Here is a 14,599-nt window from a genome sequence, read left to right as displayed (position 1 = left end):
ATTTTTCTGTGTGTTTTACATGTCTATGGACATGTTCTGCAAGCAAAAATGGCTAAAATCTGACTTGAGAAATTAAGATCATAAGGGCATAGTTTTCGTATGAATGTGAGCCCAAGAAATAAAACAGTTAAGATTCAAAGAAAGAAAAAGATGTAACAGATCACTGCTGCAGTCTTAATAACATCTTATTAGGACACTAATATGTTTAGCATACCCACAGACTTATTAAACTTATTATCCTGACAATATCACTATGAAACTGGGAATTAGCCCCCTATTATTATTGGTATTTTACATTTCAGGAATTGATCCAAAGAAGCTAAGGCCCATATGTACACAACCTCCTTTAACTACCTCTGTGTTACACAATACCTAACACTAGCTGTAGGCGTACCAAAATGATTCAAAGTTGGAGCCAGCTTCTCTCCTTTACTACTTATGCATGGCATGCCAGAGCATAGAGAGATGTCTCTGCTTTGGTTGATACAGCAGTCAACCTCAACATTCAAGTGCTCACTGGTTTGGGGAGTTAACACAGTGCTTGGGAGTGGGAATTCTGAACCCTCCTTGAGGTCTGTGCACCAGCTCCATATCAGGCAACAAAAATATCCAAAACGTTGCTTCAAATTAGTGACCTCCCCAGCTTGCCATCCTCCTCTCTGACATACGTTGTTCAAGAGTAATTTCTCTATAGGTGCACGAATGAAGCAGCCACTCCGAAAGTGAACATGGAGAACTAGTGTCCACACTAAGTTAATTGTCTCTCACAGAGACAGAGAATGTTCCTTTGTCTTTCTCAACCCATTTCCCATTTCCAGAAATTGCATTACATAGCAGGTATTTAGGTAGAGACATCTGACTCCTTGCCTATGCCTTTGTTGCATTAAACTTCTAGAGAAATACATCGTTTCTGAACAATTATATACCTGAACATGACATTCTGTTTAAGCCATTTGGCTCTGTTCAAAAAGGACTAAAAGGCAGTAAAAATGCCACTTCATGTGTGTTGCTAAATGAACAAAGCTGTACAAACCACAGAATTTTTACCTATAGAAAACTCAACTTTTCTGTAAAAAAAGTACCACTAACACTCAGACAGTGTCATTCTATCCAATGTAGATAAGAAATAAGTTTATTCCTCATCTTTTCTCTTTCAACAGCTCCTTTGTCTCACCATCAGGGAGGTGTGGGCAATTTAATCACGTGAGTTACCTGAGTACTCACTGGTATGTCCTATACTTTCCATGTAAGATGCAGGTTACTGTTGTGAAAATATGGTTAGTCAGTTGCATTACAATGGAGTTATATTTAGGGTGCTGTTTGAGGACAGAATGCAAAATAGAATAATTTGTATTTTAGACTTTTGTATTAATTAACTTTGAAAACTGAAGCTCAAAATGCTGATTAAAACACTTCTCTGTTGCCTTAAGATGGTCTACTGTGGATGTTTCATACCATACCACAACCAAAGAAACCTGGGAGCTAATGTTTATGGCTATGTTTTCATAGATAAAAGGGAAAACTTTTTAGGTCTTTTCAAGTACCATGGCATGGTACCAATGTGAATCCCGGTCGGAACAGGTACTTTTGGAATTTCACTTTCACAAGCAGCAAATTCACTTACAAAATGTAATGGAGACATTTGTAGCACTTTGCAATATTGTATAACAATCACTGTTCAAGTGAAAACACTGAAATTAAGAGTTGTCTAGCAATTGTAATTTGAGGTGGTTAGCCACTATGTAAAGTTTTAAGGGTGAATGAATACATAACAAACCACTGCAATATTTCTAACTTTAAACTGGGAATCAAAAAACGTCCAGTGTTACCAAAGCTTTGTATTTCCTCACCAGTACATGCCATACCACAATTGACATTAAATAGCAGGCAGGAAAGTCCTCTCTAAACTCAGTATAGAACAGCCCCTTTGCATCTATATGACCTTTAAACCCCACTCCTCATGGTCCCATAAAGCCTACATGGCCAATGCATAAACCCTGGAAGGAAATTATCAAATTTGGATGATACAAGAGAACTTCAAGATTACTCCTGATCCAAAATGTCTTGTGGTAACGAAGTGTATTCCCTTGAAAGCAAAGATGCACTGTATTGCAAGTCCCTCAACATCTCATCCAACAAAATTAAACTAACTTCTTCTCTTCCTATCTGGGTTTTTAAGTCACCAAGTATCAACATGAAACTGGAAGCTGACTACACCTTTAAATAGCTATGTAAGCAAGGAAGTCTAGTTAGCCCTGTCTCACTCTTATTGCAACAACTGAAGAAGTTGATACCACTGATATATCAATGGCTGAGAAGCTTACAGAATCGAATCTACAAAATATCAGAAGTTTTCAATACTTTTACTTGATTTTAGAGTTTGAATTTCAACAGAATAAGTAAAATAAGTTATATTTGGTCTTTCCACAGTCTTCTGTAGGTTCACAACCAAGTATCCACCAATATGACCAAGAATTTAAATATAGCTGGAAGGTTCTGGGAATTTGTCTAAAATAACTTCATAGAAAAGAAATTAATGATCTCTTTGAGTTCTTTTAACCAAGAAAGTCATAATAAATTAATACTATCTAATTAGAACCAACCTCAGTGAGATTACATTAAAATCTCATTTTGTTCTATTAAAAAATTCAATAAAACTGTGCCAATTAAATTAGGCAATCAGTAAGAACAAGGAGATTTTCTTGATGTTTCATCTCCTTTGTTCAGCTATTAGAAGTAATTTTTAACAGCTTGTTGACAATGCTCCTCTCTTGACAGTGCCGCAGGTAGTATCAGATGTCAGCTTTCAAATCTGCTTCGACAAATCATCCTTGCATTGCCATTTAACACATCTGCCTCTGCAGGTAATTGAGTTCTCCTAGGAAGCCCAGTACTTCAGTAGTGTGGGAGATAACAGTTTATAGGGTGGAAAAGGGAAAACAAAGGCAATACTGAATTTCAAGCTAAACTGATACAGAGTCTGAGACTATAAAAATGTAATTAGAAAGACACTTACAACCTGTTGTAGAAGCTACACAGTCTCAGCTTGTAAATGAGCTCAGGAGAACTAAGTGGCTTATATTAGTATGCATTATTTCATTGTCTGCAAGTCTGAAGGGTGGTTCACTCTTGCCATCTATCACACTTTAATGCCTGCTGGCATTGCTATCCCATATTGATCTCCAGCAAAAATAGATTTGGCCATACTGAGCAAGAAAAATCTACTAGCCAATTTCCAGCAGCTCTTGCTCAGCACAAAGTGTCATTCAATATAGACTGTGAGGAACTAGCGTAAAACACTATCACTTTCTATATTTCTTATGTACAAATGACAAACTGCTGTTACAGACATCTCTCTGTTCTACATGTCTACCTTCTGTACATCTCAGCTTGCAACCTATGCCATCAGAAACATCTTTTCTTGAAGGTTGGTCTCAAACACAGAATCAAGATTTTCCTTAGTGGACTGATACCAAAGGACAGAACTGATCAAGCTGCCACATTACCAGAAAGCTCTGACACTCTGAAAAAAATATCAGTTCTCATATCAGAAAGAAAAACAGAATTTTCACTTCTACATACAGAAAAGAAATTGCTTTTGTCTCAAAATACACAATGTTTTGATGCATTCCTTCACATTCTCCCGGAAAGAAAAATTATTCTTTCAGTTCATCCACCTTTCTGCAAGGAAACCCAGCAAATGGCTACTGTGACTCAGCCCCATGTACTCTTTGACTCCAGGAAGACTCACTCAACTGCTCTGGACAGTTTTTAGAATGGGGCTCTACAAGCCTGTTTAAGCAGAGGGGGTTTTTGTGCCTTCATGTCCCATTCTACAGTGCCAAAACCCTTCCACTCCCTGTGTTTTCAGGTTCCCAGCTATACGACAGCTTAACTGAGAGCCCAAGGTCCTCATGTCTTAGAATAGCTCAACTTCTCCAAAATAGACTACAAAAACCTACTGTTTTCAGTAGCTGATTAGTAACGCAACTTCTGTTCAAACACAAGTCCATCCTGCTGAACCATTTCTGCCACACGTGAAGGTTTTGATGAAACAGCAGCTTGAGAATCCCTATTCAAATTAAGTCAGAGACTGAAGACTGATTTAGGAATGACCTTCAAGATATTGAATAGTCAGATAATTTAGTCTTTCATACTTTCCTGATAAAGACACTCTTCAGGTCACCTGGTTCCCCAAGTGATCTGTGTTTATTGTCCTTACTGCAGAATGAGGTGTAAGTAGCATTTAATAATAAATAAATGCTATTGTAACAATGTTAAAACATCCCATCTTGACATTTTAGGAATAAGCATTACAATTGTCCCATTTCATGGTGCCCTTCCATTTGAAGTGACTTTGTAGAAAATACACAATTACAGTTTTGAAGAGGCGAAATTGAAATTAAGTCAACCTGAAATTATTTGTTCTGTACTCATTTCACCATTCAAAACTTTACTATTTTTTATCCTACCTGCAATGAAGATGAATGTAAAAAAATTGAAGTCCTTCCCAAAATTGTTTCTCCCCATTTACAGGACTCTCTCTGTGAGCTGAATATGGAGTGGAAAGGAGACTGTTCCTGGGTTGTCTATATAATCTTCACTTTTAAATGCAAAACGGCCTTTGTGACAAGGCAGCTATCACTTTTCTTTTCAGCTACGGAATATTACGGAGTGACTCACTATGATCCCTGTCTCCCACTTGCACTCCTGGGTGCTATGCACTTCTTTTGTTCTTTGTTTTTTTGTTTTCCTTAATCTGAAATTCAGTCATTTGGATTGAGAACTGCAGGTTATAAGAAAACATAATGCTTCTGAAGCGTATTTTAAAATTTAATGGTGCTTTAGTGCTTCCCTTCAAACTATGCAGTACACTATAGGGTTCTTAAATCCAAAACCTCAAAAGCTACCACCTTCTTTATCTGCCCAAGAGATTAGCAACCTTCAGGAAAGCAAGAGAAATAGGACCTGTCTCACAAACATATATTGGTACAACTTTTATAACGCAGTATTTAACAGAGACATAAGCCATTCCTGTTCCATCTATCATTCTTGTGCACATGCTACATATTATTAATTCAGGACCTCTGGGACAGTCCCATAAATCTGTATGGAGTTGGAGGTCTGGGGTGCGGAGAGGTGTTTGGTTTTTGCTGGGTTTGGCGGGGGGGTAAGAAGTACTCTGTGATCCAACGTGCCATTGTTGCTCCTTTGAATCTTAACACACATAATAGCATTTAAACATATTGTAACAACCTGCATGATAAAGCCACTGCTGCAGCAGTTGTCATTTAGAACATTAATACTACAGCTGTTTTAAATTTTTAAAATTTAATAAAAGGGCTTTGTCTACATTAAGGACCAGAGGGGAAAAAACTTTCTTTTTTTCCCAATAAAAAGTTTGGTAGAAGCACAAAAATAAATTTGAAAGAAGCAGAGATGAACTCTGGAATTCTTAAAACATACATCAAAAGAGCTTCTCAATTGGGGCCCATCTCTGAGAAAACAGAATAAAAATCTATCCTGTTTGTAAATATAAAATAAACAGACCTTGTGAGCTTTTTGCATTTGTTTTGTCTCTAAATGAAAGGCATTGAAAGGTACGATTCACTTGCTAGGGTTCAACCCTCAACATATTTCTGCAATTCTTTCACATAGGAGTTTAGAAGTCCACCTTTGGCTAACCCTTCAACCCTTTCAGTAAAAACTACTTACAAACTATCACCAAGAATGTTTCCAGAAGGAGTAAATCACTGTGTGGGGTGCATGGCTTCCTTCTAGTCTCTCCTTCTTAGACTTCTTTCTCTACATATTCTAAGTCGTCCTTGTCCAATTGTACATCATTTTCACACAAACCTGAAAAAACAAAACCCTGCTGGATAATTTACAGTACTGCCATTAAAGGAGGCCCCATGTGGACTGGGCATCATTAGAAAGTTGTCAAGTGTTCGTGGAACAGCTTTTGGGTAGTGAAGAAATGCTGTTGTTTGTGGTTCCTAAATTAGGTATATTTGTTACAAAAAGAGCAGAAGTAATGATGCCACATCTCTGGTAGATGTGGTAGAACAATTATGCTTAATTGTTCCATGATGTTTTAATTGATTTATACTAAGTAAGCAGAATTAGCTCATCCTCCTCTAGACATGAGAAAATCACATCAAAGGTACTGTTAAGAATGCCATAACTGCAAGGGAATTTCCCATCTGATTTCAGGTCAGAAAAACTGCAAGGAGGAGAACACTCAACCAAGGAGTGAATTTCTGGTGCCTGCTAAGGGATGAACTCTGATGGTAATTTTTCCAATAGCTGAGCTATTCAGAAGTCACTGTCATGTGTGAAGTTTCTATCATCTAACAAAGACTGAGCTTACACAGCAGGTTTTTCTCTGAAGGGATACTACTAGTATCTCTTTCATTCCTCTGGTTCTTGTGTTAATATATTAATTATCCTTCAGCCAGAAGGGGAACCGATGACCAGACAGCCAAGAACATGGAAAATTCTTTTCATTTCCATGCCTAAACTGTTTTCAGTTTCACTGTTCTTTGCTAAACTGAAATGCCACTCAAGTAGCCCAGGTTTTACACCCCACTGAAAGCTATAAAAAGGATGGAGATTTTTCTCGTTTTAGAAGATCATTACTAAATTCCCTTGAAAACTATTAAAGCAACTTTTAATTATCTGATGTATTACAATGATTCACTAATGGTACAGAAAAGGTTATCTGATTTTGTCAAGTCTGCAGTCCATGGGACGTAAATTCATCTAGGCCAAATACACATTGACTTTTGATTTAAACAAAAACATATATGTAAATCAATTATGTTGCACTGTTAGTCCATTACTTTGACTATTTCAGCTGGATTAGCTTTTGATACTGGATGATAACCAAGTTATATTTTCACGCCTGACAGATAACCCAGCAAAAAATTATATCTTGATGACATTTTGAAGATTTGGAATATTTCCTACAAATACTATATTAAGTAGCTATGGGACATGTGAAAAGATTAAGGAGTCTAGAATTAATACAAAATCTAACTGAGCAATTTAGAAGTACTTTCTGACCTGAAAAGAGAAAAAGAAGAAAATAAACAAGATGGAGATGAACAAAGTCTGGGATTTTCAGATTTAAGACCCTGGAAACAATTGGGCAATTCCAAAGTTCTCTGAATAAAGTGCTGCTGACAATAAACTTGAGCTTGTGCTGTCACACACTTGGAAAGGCAGAAAAAAAATCTATTAATGCATTTAAGCATTTTTTCAGCATAGGGAGAAAGATTGCTCAGATAGCTAAGTTTTTCCATTTGAAAAGTTTTCAGTTAGTCTATTCTTCCACCTGGCCACACTCAAAAGAAAAGGTCATTTCAATAGATTCATTTATTCACCTGCACTTTCTGCTCTCTTCTTTGCCTTTTATTTTCTTTCTTCCCAGGAAATACCTCCTCTGCTAGATATGCCAGCATAAAAACCTGAGGCGGATTGAAGAATCAACTCCAAATCACACATTCTAAGGCAAGAAGGAACTCATGCAATCATTCATTTTAACCTTCATAAAGGAAACCACAACCTTCCCTAAATTAATATCCATTTCAAGTCCAGTGACTGTGTTTGAATTAAATCTCAGAAAAAAAATTTACCTAAAAAACCCCCTTGATTTTGGAATTTTCATTGGCAGAGAACACACAGTGGGTCACAGTAAGTATTTCTAATGAAAACTCTGTATTTGGTTTATTCTGAATTTTTCTCATTTCAAATTCTAGCCATATGGTTTACTATAACTTTCATTGCTAAACTGAAGAATCTTCCACTACGTTGCATCTTTCTCAACTGAAGACACTGCATTTGTGATTTCTTTACATCCCACACAACAAAACACTTTTTTACAATTCCTTAATCCATTTCCTAACTCTTCTCTGGACCACAGCCATTTTTTTAAATAAGGTTTAAACATCATAATGGAATATGTTATGCTAATAGATGTTGCATCAAACACAGAAGCAATCTAATCCTCCAAATCTTACTCAGTACTGCTCTGTTTTTAAATTTAGAAACAATTATTTCTGATGAGCTCCTCATTTCATTAAGGATTTCTCATGCCTAAAATGATGTCTTATATTCTGTATTTACTAATTTCAAAGATTCCACCTAAAGAAAATGTGTTTTGATAGAAGCAAATGTGTGTATAGTCAGGTATGAAACCTAGGCTGCATCTAACTCTGATCTTTTACTCAAAAGAAGAATACCTTTTTTCTGTAAAATATATGTACTGTAAGATATTTTTGTGGACTTGCCAAATTCAGAAGTCATTCCCCAACTCTTCAGATGCCAAAGCCTCTCTTAAGAACCTATTTTCTCCCTCCCTTCTATCATTTGTCTTCTCCTTTTCTTCAAGCACTTTCTAAAAGAGCTTGTCAAATCTGCTTTATAGCTTAGACAGGGGGAACAAAGGGCAAGAAACATCATTAAGTATCAATCTTCTAGTTTTAACAGCCTGGGTGCAGGGATCTTAGAGTCCAGAATTCAAAACCATGATCTAATCTAACAGTTATGACTTCCCCTTTTAATTTTTTTAATGGGGTCTAAAATACATACATGTTTGAAGGGGGAGGGGTGAAAGTTAATCCTGGTTGCCATGTCACTCTACAAATCAAAAGCAAGCAATCCATTACAGATAGTTTTGAAGGCCACAGTACTACAGTGGTATTCCTGATGGATTTAGAAATTATGGTCTGTGGAACTTCACAGGCATTAAGCATGAAAATAAAACCATTAGATCTTCTCAACAAATGCAGTCCCTATTGAAGGATATATTTTTTTCCTGCTCACAGTTGGGTTTTTATTTTTCCAAATTGGAAACACACCACATAGAGGAAGCAATAACATTGCAGTAAAGTATTCAAAGCCCAATTTTTATTCACATTGATTATCTTTTACATTTTGAAGTATTGCCTTTGTACATCCATCTGTAAATGGTTATCAAATAGGAACTCAAACCCTTTTGTTCATTAAACCATTTTGTGAGAACACTACTTTACTTTTGTTACATCTTTGGGCAAAGTGGAAAAGAAATATGACATGCATGGTTTTTCATTCACCTTCCAAATTCAAAATCTGCATTCCTTTTTCTGATCCCCATGACTCAGAAAAATACATACATTTTTAGTCTCAGTTTTACCACTATAATATGAAGTGCAGACAAAAAAATGCTTCTTCCAATTAGAATTTGAATGGTTTCATGAGTACCTGACTCTGATTTTCTCCATTTTAATCATATCAAAATTATTTGCATGTCCCCAAAAATAAGAATCCGCCTTTTTAGATGGTGAATAGATGACAAACTGCAATAAAGGAGAAGGGATCTTTCCAATAGTGAAGTTAATTTGTTTATGATTCAAAACAGTGTCCATCAACACACCTGGTCCCATCATACCAAACAAATAAATTGTGATGAAGAGACGAGTAGGATGACATACCTGATTTACTATTTCTTAAAGGAGAAATGTCTTCTCTTAGTGCATTCATTCCAGATCTAAAGTGCACATCATGATCATTTGACCATTAATAGTTTTTTGACGTTATTTGGAGTGTGATTCAGGCAAACTTTTGTCCTTAGTAAAGTACTAAACTAAGTATTGTATCATTACTACAAAAGATATTTCAGAGTACACATTGGTTTGGTGGGGGTTTTTTTCTTTTTTTGGAACAGCTAGGTGAAAGACAGCTACTTACAGATCTTGGGATGTAGGAAGATATACCTAACTTCTTTCATCACATAATGTAAATCCCAGAAAGAAAAGACTTCCCAAAGATAGAGGAAGCTATGCCTTTTTTTGTCAGGTAATTTGTTCTGAGTTTGCGTTTGCAGAGACCCTACACAGACATTTCTGCAAAGGATCATTAAGTAAAATGTACAATGAAAAAAATGTGCATTTTACTATAACAGCTGAAAAGCTAGAGGTAATACTTCAAGCTGCCAGTCTATTTCATGCACATTTGATGCAGAAGTTCATGTGTTTCCTCACTTATTTTCAGGATACTAAAACAAATGCTTTCATGCAGACATTGATCAACTATCTTTTTAACTGTTCCCTGCTATATCTTTGAGGCTTCATTTTTCAGGGTGCAAAGTGCTCACAGCTGCCACAAATTTCATAGTTACTGCAAACAGGACTGTTGCACCCAACAGATTTTATCTAGCTGGTGGAGGTATCCCACAAAGATTCTGCTACAAATGCCTGGAAGGTACTAATGGGAGAATGAAGGCAAATAAGAGTCTATATGAAATACAATAAAGGAACGCAACTGATCAATTAAATAACAAACTATTAATGGCCACTGTAGTCTCTTAGGGACAAATTCATTCAAATTAGCAGAGTGAGTTATACAAAAATGACTTGACACATGAACTATCTTATGAGTAAATGACTGCAGAATCAGATATTATATTCTCTGGATTTATTTCAATCACTGAGTTGTTACATGGTGAATCATATCCAAACAAGAAAAGAAAGAACCTAAATGTACTTCTGAACCTGCTTGTTGTCTTTCACAGAAAAATACCATATCATGACAATTATTTATTTATAAAAGCAATATCAGTGTATAGAAGCTGTTGATAATACAATAATAATTGTTGATAACATTGCTCTAAAACAAAAAGAAAGACAAGGTGACAAAGCAAAACAAAAAGGAGAATCTGTAAATAAAATTTGCTTAATAGTTCAATCATTGCAAATTAAATGTAAGAGAATCTCCACAAAGACTCTACTGTGGAAAAACAAGCCAACAATTAGCATAGCCACCACTGCAACTTGCAGAATCTGACAATGAATACTTGATAAATCATAGATGGAAAATTTCTAAAGGCTTGAAAGAAATTATATGTGTACTTTATCATACATAGTGAAACTCCTGTTGCCATGCTGATACATGAAGTGTTTCTCTCTAGAAATACTATTTTACTTCTTTTTTCCAATATTTTCTTACATATTTTAAGATATAAAATTTATTTCCTAATAACCATGTTTAAATAAATTATTATTAAAAGAGTTACTTTATAGATATATATGAGTATGAAACTGGGTTTTCTACTATGAATTAGATTAAGGTAGACTTTAAGGGTAGCCATAAGAAATGAACACTTTCATAAATCAAATAAATTTCCCTACACAAAATATACAACGTCGCAATCACCTAAAGCTTCCAGTTGTTTGATGCGTGCATCGGCATGTAACATATGAAATTGAAGCTGTATAGGCTACATGTTGGATTTTTTAAAAATAAGATTCATTAAGTACTTGCTCTGATTTTTGCAACGTGTAGCAGCACTGTAGAGTTGTCAAAACACTGATCACTGCAGAAACATTAAATAATGAGCATTGTCTTTGTATTTTTGGTTAGCACCACTTTCTGTTCTATGTTTATTTTTGGCCATCTCTTATTATCTACACTTACGTGATAAAATGATTACTTTCTGCCAGCATCAGAGAAAGTTCATCATTACTAAGAATCTGTTCTTCTATGCAATGGTGTTAACTAAATAGCTCTGCCAAAGTACTTAAATAAGGTGATAAGATTATACGTTGCCTGAACAGCACGTACTATATAAGGGTTTTCTTTTGATAATCTAAGGTACATCAAGATAGATGTTTACTCAAGTAAGAGACAGGTTTCCACTTCAGAACAGGACTGCCCATCAACACCATTCATGTGAAAATAAAAGTAAACACTTACTGAATCTTTTTTAAGTATCATGTATTATCTCATGATGTAATTTGGCAGAGTGGAAGACTTTACAATGAGAAAAGCATAAAGGACAGCTATATACTCACGATAAACTATTATTATCATGCACAGTTAACTACTACTGAAGGTATATGGCCACAACTTATGCAGGCAGACCCAAAGCCAGGTAGCTCAGGCAGTACTATCACAGCAGTCACAGCATAGTCATGGCCAGGTGCCAAATAGTTAGTACCCATTCTCTGGGTGGGTTTTGCTACATATTTCAAGTTCTACTGAGGCCATAACTATACTAAAACCATTACCATCCAGGCTAGTCCATTTACTTCGGATTTGCTTACGACTTCAAGCAATGTACTACTTGTAGACACATCCATATTACTCAGAACATAGGAATCACTCTCAGCACATGATGGGAGTAAAAATTTTCAACCCACTCTTTAGTATTTGAATAGCTGTCATGGTTGTAGGCTCCAGACATGTTAGGTTTCGGTACAGGCACTTTCTAAACAATAGGATGCCTGCAACAGACAATTGCTAGCAATAAAACAGTCATCTTCCTAGATCAGCTGCTTCAGCTGCAGGTTGATGTAAAGAAAAGTAAGTTAAGAGAAAATATAGGAGAAGGGAGTAATTGAGACATTTCCCATATTTGTTGCTGAATTATTTTGACAAAACCCCACAAAACCTAAGAAATCCACTTTTCAAAACTCATTCTTACTTAAGATTTTTTTTTTTCTAAAAGCGCTCAGATTTGAATGCCAAAACTTTAATGAAGCACAATTGCACTGAACTCTAGAAACACTCCATTTTCTCTCAGTCCATTTTTTTCAAACAAAATAAAAAATTTTAAGAAATTATCATTTTCTTGCTGGACAGTATGTTTTCATTAAAGCAAAAATATGTACTATCATACGCATATATAGGTATGTATATATGTAGGTCTTACCTCGAAGACAAATGTTAGTCACCCTGGGTATAATTCACCCACTCATTAAACCCCTTTATGATATTGTAGGAGCTGACATGAGAGCATAAATAACAATTTAGTGGAAAAGTGCTAAGGTAGTAGCATGGCGGTGGAACTAACAGGCAAAATTCTCTCTACCATGGGAACTGGTACAGAGCCACAAATGTCCAGGAGACCAATGTACCGACATATAACATTACACATTAAGTATTCCTATATGTGTTTTACGTAGCTACCAAGTTGTGTCTGTAACATTCTGGAGCCACCCTTAAAACATAATAGACTTGTTCATGGTAATATTACTTCTGCGTTTGTGTGGCTGTACGAGGGATGCACAAGTAACTGAGAACAGAAACAGGACAAAAGGGGGAAAAATCTATTTCAGTTACACGTGTAATTGCATTTAGTGAACTGAATTCTGCCAAGTCAATGGAACAGCATGTGACATAAACCAGTTTAAAATTAGGTCATGAGAATCTATCCAAGTTACAACCTTTCCAAAATGTGAACACATTGCTCATAACATCATATTAGCTCCATAATGCTTTGGTCTTGCTTCACGAACAAAGAATGCTTTAAAACTCAACCAAGTAGCAACACTAAATAGGAACAGCAACGCAGGAGATGACCAACTGAACAGATTAAATATACTTTTTAATATCTGTAAAGCTGCACATTGAAAAAGAAATCCTACAAATAAAATAATTGCAAAAGTACACACTTTCTGTGCCTGGTAGCTTTTCAAAGGCTTATATTGTGGTGGTGAGCAGAGCTTTAATAACTCTGGTAATACTATCATGTTACAGCACCAATAAGATATGGGACATTTGGAGAAGTGGAATTCAAAAGGACTCACTGGTTGGCAGACAGTTATAACCAGAGTTCTTTGGAAATACTATCTCCAAATGAAATGAGCCCTAGGAACAAGGACCCATAGGCTGAACTTCATTTTGTTATTGTTTCCCTTTCTCATCTTATACATTTAGTTACTGTAAACTACTAACAATTAGGTATTTGGCTCACTGCATTTACAGTAGTTTGGTCTCTCTCCACATCTGGTTGGACAGATATGCCTATCCTAAAAACTTACTACCATGAGAGGGGATGTTTGTTAACATGCACTTAAGGTGGAAGGTGTATTATGGACCATAGCTGAAAGGTACTGGAGCAATACAATGCACCCTAGAATACAAAAGGTAGGCACAGACCTGTACACGATAGCAGTGTATCATATAACATACATGGAAACAGAAGACACACATATTGAATACAGGCTTCAACACAAACAGCTTTCTTACTAGGACTTCTAAATGTAGACATAGGGCCTATGAGCCATTGGGTTAGTGCATACACTACAACAGCTTTTTTCTGAAACTATATAAAGCCTGAAATTTTACTTTTGAAAGTACTCGTACTTGCAAGATGACCTCTGTCAGGATATGTCTGCTCCAAACATACTGGAATGTAGAACTGACCTACCCCAGTTATCTCGAAATGGGGTAGCTTTGGCAACAGAAGCATCGAGTCAAAGCAACACATATTTAATCAAGGGCTAATATACAGCTGGAAAAGTGAATATCCAGGGTGAGTTATTATAAAATATGATACAAAACTAGAGAAGAAGAAAGGATGAGAAAAAACATATTAAGAGATACTGAAAATGTATGCAACAAATTTATGCAGATCAAGGCATTCCTTCTCTACTACATCAGCGGTGCTTGGCATGTGATGTGAGCAGCATAATAATAATTTTATATATATGGTAAATATCTACCATCTGTGTTCTAGGCACGAACTGTAAAATGCAGCATAAAACAATTAAAATCAACAGAGACAAAGTTCAGAGTACAGAAAGCTTCTGATCCACAAATATGGCAGATGTTATAT

The sequence above is a fragment of the Ciconia boyciana genome, chromosome 5 (assembly GCF_034638445.1).
Source record: "Ciconia boyciana chromosome 5, ASM3463844v1, whole genome shotgun sequence".
Classification (NCBI taxonomy): Eukaryota; Metazoa; Chordata; class Aves; order Ciconiiformes; family Ciconiidae; genus Ciconia; species Ciconia boyciana.
This window is presented reverse-complemented; position numbering follows the sequence as displayed.